The sequence below is a fragment of the Heterocephalus glaber genome, unplaced genomic scaffold, assembly GCF_053883595.1.
Source record: "Heterocephalus glaber isolate CG9 unplaced genomic scaffold, H.glaber_assembly_v1.0 deba00001481, whole genome shotgun sequence".
Taxonomy (NCBI): Eukaryota; Metazoa; Chordata; class Mammalia; order Rodentia; family Bathyergidae; genus Heterocephalus; species Heterocephalus glaber.
Window position 1 is genome coordinate 13,268,492 of NW_028258317.1, and position 5,752 is coordinate 13,274,243.

Consider the following 5,752-nt stretch of genomic DNA (forward strand, 5'->3'; position numbering starts at 1 on the left):
CACACCGCCCCGCCACGTCAGCCCGTGGACGCCACGCAGCCAATCCCCGGGGCCCGCCTCTCTCCCGATAGCCAATCGGGAGCGGGGGCGGAGCCTTCGGGGCCCGGCGGTGGGGCGGGGCCTCCTGGTCCCGAGGCCTCGCCCACTTCCGCGCAGGGCAAGTCGCAGTCAGTGAGGCGTGGTCCTCGCAGAGTTTCGCTGGAGTAGGCGGGGACCCCTCCGCTGGTTTATCCTACGCACAGCTCCTGAGGGCGTGGGGACAGCGCTCCCTACGGTGTAATGGAAACCACAGGGGTTCTAGAGTTAGAATCCCAGTCAACTCTTGATCATGAATACGCTGCTTCTGAGCGTTATTTTCTTTTTTATCTGAAACAGGAAAAATGGTATGGAACCGTGAGGTGCTGTATAGAAACCCTTGGTCACAGTACTTGGTGTAGTAAATTTTCAGTAAATTGGTAGCCCTTCCATATTATATAGGAGGCAACAGGCTCAAGAAGTCCTGGTGTCTTTACCAAAGCCACCCAGAAAGCCAGAGCAGAGCTGGAACTGGGACTTTGTACTGTGTGGAGCCAAAGCTCCTACAATACACTTACTTGGATGTTGGATAAAATTGGGAAATGAGTTAGGCCGATTGACTTACCAGAACTGAAGAGCAAAGTAACAACTGGAAGAAGAGCATAGATTTCGGACTTGTTATGAGCGGTTGAAACTGCCCACCGGGCAGGAAGAAAGGCAGCTCTGAGGCTCAGAGTAACGTCTGCTTGGGAGAGAGATCTGGAGCCATTGTGAGAGAAGAAAAGCCTGAGGGCAGAGCAGATTGCTGAAGGAGACCAGAGAGCAGTGTGGAGGAGGCGGCCTCAAAGCTGCCCCAGAGGAAAGAGAGACGAGTAAAGAACCAGAAGCCAGTAAGAGAGGACCAGTCCGTCCTGAGTATACAGCGTCAAAGGCCCACAGCAAGCCAGGACAATGAGGAACAAGAAGAGATCAGTGGATCAGAGAGAGCGCTGTCGGAGGAAGAGGTCAGAGAGAGCGCTGTTGGAGGCAGCAGATTTGGTGGAGAAGAGTAGATAAGGAAAGAAAGGGGACAAAAGCAGGCCTTTACTTGCAACAACGCGGTTGTTAAAGTAGGTGGGAAATGGCCCCTGGGCCGGAAGGAGGTTTCAGCGTTGAGGGGTCCTCGGGAAGTTCAGGTTTGGAAACCAAGGGCAACAGCAAAGGGATGAAGGAGTTGGAGGCGGGAAACTGAAGCAGAGACCCTAGTTCCAGGGGCGCCTGTTAGCAGACTTTCCCTTTCAAATTTAAATAGCCACGCCACAGGCCCTGACCTCCGGCAGAAGGAAATCCAGCACTAAAATAACTTACTCACCTTTGGCTACAGAAAATCATTGTGGTTTTGCCTAATTTGTGAAGAAGTGGAAATTTATTCTAAAGGGAAAAAAGGAGAAATCACATTTTAAAATAGTCATCCCAGAAAAGCAAGTTAGGCTGATGTTATTTGTAACTAAATACAAACTTTAGTAAATTAAAGTACAACTTTACCTTACCTCATAAGGAGAAAAAGCTGCAGTTTTATTTCCATTCTTGGGCTCATTTTTAAAGTCAGTTTCTGGTGCTTTCAGTGGCCTTTTCTACTAATCTGTCAGAATGGATGAAAACATGTGGGAAGATCTTCTAAAACAAATTAAAACCATTGAGAGACTCTTTCCTGTTACTGGCAGGAAAGGGCACGACTTCATTTTCGAGAAACTAGAATACCTAGAGTGCTGGGTCATGGGGTTGAGTTTGAACCAGTTTCCACATTAAACCCGGGGCTGCCCTGAATGCTGCCTCCAACCTAGACTATGCCTGGTTTTTGGTTTGGTTTGGTTTGGTTTGGATTTTTGGAGACAGGGTCTCACTATGTAGCTCAGGCTGGCCTCCAACTCCACGAAATCCTCCTACCTCAGCCTCCCGAGTGCTGGGATTACAGGCATGTGCCACCACGCCCAGACTGCCTAGTTTTTTTGCCATTCCATGCTCCAGCTACACTGAACTATTTTGGGTCCCCCTAAAAGATCCTATTCTGTCACCTCCAGGCCTTGGAGCAGGCTGCTTCCTGTGTGTACTCACTCCCCCTTCCTCCACCTCTATCCTACAGAGCCAGGCTGGTCACTTTCTTCTGCAGGTCCTTCAAAATGGCAGTCACTGTGTCTCAGACCCTTGCCTGATCTCTGGGCACACAGGGAACCCTCTTTACCCACTTCTCACCCTTGGTAGCTGCCTCTTCTCTCCATCGTATTCCCTCTAGACCGTGAGTTCCTTCAGGTCAGGGCCCGTTGCGACACCTGCTCAGCCCCAAACCCTGGGGACTTGTGGTGCCAGGGAGAAGCAGAGCAGGGCTCTGCCTTGTGTTGTGCAGAGCTGGAGAACCATGTCCTTTGGAGATGAGTGCTCCTTAAAAGCTGAACCTGGATTATTTCCTGCTTCATCTGCAGCACCAAGCACATGACTTCTTAACACCTAGAAGATATTCTAGTCATGGAGATCAAACCCAGGGACTTGTACCTGCTATCCAAACACTCTACTACTGAGCCACACCCACCCCAGACTTTTAGATAGGGTCAGGATAGGTTGCCCACGCTGGGTTTGAACTCGTGATCCCCCTGTCTCAGCCTCCTGAGTAGTGGGATTATAGGCACGTGCTACCAGACTTGATGAACATTTTCTGAAGAGCAAGTCTGGAAAAGAAGAGATGGCTGTAAAAACTGAAGGAGAATTGACTTCATCCATTTATTCCTCAGGCCTCATCCAGCCTCTTGAGGGGAACAGACTGTCCTGTTTTCACTGAGGTCAGTTTTTCAGCCAGTTCCTCTGAGAAAGAAGTGAACTATGGACACACTCTTGCTCCCCAATCCCAGCTGCCAAGGACCTGCCCTGATGTCACTTGGCCAGAGTCCAGTCCTTCCAAGGTTCTCAGCCATTCTGCTTACAGGCACCCTTGCTGGTCACACCCTGCCTGGCCCACACTGGCCTCCTGCTTCCTTGACCTTGGTCTTGTCCTGGAGAACAAGGCCAACCCTGTCACCCCCTGGGGTGGTGTGTGAGGTGTCCTGTCAGTGAGCTCGTACTGTCTCCCTTGAAGGATTCTGTGGCACACCTTACCAGACTCCAATTCCCAAAAGCACCTCACATGTACAGCCAGCAAATCTTTTCTAAGAGTCTGCTGTGTGCCACATCCAGCGCTGAGGCAGAATGGAGAAAAGAGAGCCATGGTGCTTTTCCTGTAAACTGTAGTTTACATCAAAGTCATTTACAACAAAAGGAAGCCATATTCACATTTAATATTTGATGTGAATTATAAGGGCAACAGAAAAACAGAGTTGTATGTGAGAAACCAATTCAAAAAATGTGTGTGTGTGTGTGCACACGTGCGTGTGCGCACATGTATGCACTGAGGATCAAATTCAGGACTCTGAGTGTATGGTACTACTGAGCTATGTCCCCATATCCAAGAAACTTCTTTAGAAAGTGAAGCATGGTGGGACAGCTATTTAGGAGCTGAGGTAGGAGGATCACAAGTTCAAGGCTAGCTTAGTGACACTTTTTTTTTAAAAAAAAGGGAACTTGAGAGGCTGAGGCAGGAGGGTCACCATGAGTTTGAGGCTCGCATGGGATATATAGTGAATTCAAGGCCAGCCTGGACTACATAGACAGATTCTGTCTCAGAAAACCAATAATAATAATAGGGCCAGGTGTGGTGATCCCAGCATTTGGGAGGCTGAGGCAGGAGGATTGCTGTGAATTTGAGGCCAATCTGGGCTACATAGTGAGTTGAAGGCAAGCCTGAACTATATAGTGAGACCTTGTCTCAAAAAATCAAAACTAGGGCCAGGGATTTAGCTCAGTGGTTCCGGCTCCTGCCGCGCAAGCACAAGGTCCCGAGTTCGATCCCCAGTACCAAAACCAAACAAACAATAAAACAAAAACTAAAACTAAAAAAAATCGTCATCATCATCATCTCTTCCTACACTGAATCCTCACAGGATGCTGAAACAGTGTCCTGTCCTGAACTTCTCAACTACCTCCTCTGGAAAATGGGGAAAGCCACCACCAGAGGGCAGTAGTGAGGCCCACATGAGAAAGGGTACAGCAGCAACCTTCACACACACACCTACCAACATTTAGAAAGAGTCTCAATTCCTAAGCTTCTGTTCCCTAATTTGTTTCCACCCCCTGTGGTCTGCTGAGACCGTTCCACCCTCAGACTCATCCTGACAGGTTATGTCTGTCACTGGCCTCCCTCCCGGTCCAACCCCAGCTCTGAGGAAAGTGGTCTGTGATGTGTCTCCACCTCTCCTTCTCATCCTTAGCTTTGAAAAGTTCCCAAAACTTTAACAACTTGCTCTCTTCTCGCCTCATGCTGTCCTTGGGAACCTTGAACATGAGCAGAGTTTCGAGATCTGTGACCTCAGGGATAAGTCCAGACCTTCATCACCAGCCTGCTTGCTCACAGCCATCTCTGAACACAGCTCCAGGACATGAGAACTCTCCATGGCAACCTGGAGATGCTATGTAATGCTGCCAACCTGAGGCTAACCAGATTGGTCCAGACGTGTTCAAAGATAGTATTTGGAGACAGATGTGTGGTGCATGCCTGTAATCCCAGCTATTAATGAGGCTGAGGCAAGAGGTTGCAAGTTGGGGGCCAACAGAGACAGAGAGAGAGAGAGAACAAACTACTGTATAAAAGAAGTGGACATGTAGCTCAGTGGTACAGCACTTGCCTAATATGCATGAGTCCCTGGGTTCTACGCCCAACTATATTAGCTTTTCCGTTACTAAGACAAAATACCCAACATCTCAGTTTAAAGGAGGAGAGATTTATTTTGGCTCAATTTCAGTGGATTTAGTCCATGGTTGTCTGGGCTCCAAGGGAAACATTCACAGTAAAAGTGCATAGGAGAAAAGCTGCTCATTTCATGGCAGCTGGCAAGCAGAGAGAGAGAAGGGAGGAAGGAGGCAGGGACCAGAATACACTCTTCCAGAGCCAGGTGTGGTGATGCACCCCTGTGATCCTAGCACTGGGGAGGCTGAGGCAGGAGGACCACTGTGAGTTCAAGGCCACCCTGAACTCCATAGCAAGACCCTGTCTTAAAAGAAAAAAAAAAAGAACCCATCTGTCCAGGTCACACCTCAGTGACTCATCTCTTCAGATGAGGCCCCAATTCCATGAATTCATCAAGGGACTAATCCACCGATGAATACTGCATTCCCATGACCCAGTCTCCTTCCAAACACATGAGACTTTTGGGGAACATTTTAGATCTAAACCATACAGTAGTGAAAAAAAGGGAAAAAAAGACATCCAGGTCAATAAAGATATAAAAAAATGATCAATGTTGTTAGTCCTTAGGAAATGCAAAACAAAACCACAATGAGACACCGCTTCACACTTGCTAGGATGTCTAAAACTGGAGAGACAGATGGGAGTTGGATGTGGGCATCCTTCCAACGCTGTGTCAGCCAGGCTCGTTCTCCCAGGATTCTCTGCTAATGGAGATTCCAAGCCTGGTGGTCCTCGGGGGAAAAAAATCCATGCGATTCTGCTAACCGGGTACACAGAGCCTCTCATCTCCCATGTCTCCAGCCTCCCCTCGGATTCTCTGAGTCATCCCAGAAGCACCCCATGAACCACCAGGATCCCTCACTTATTTTCATCTACAGATACCCACTTCCCTCCAGCCCACCTTCACCCCAGCCCCCGGAAACCAGT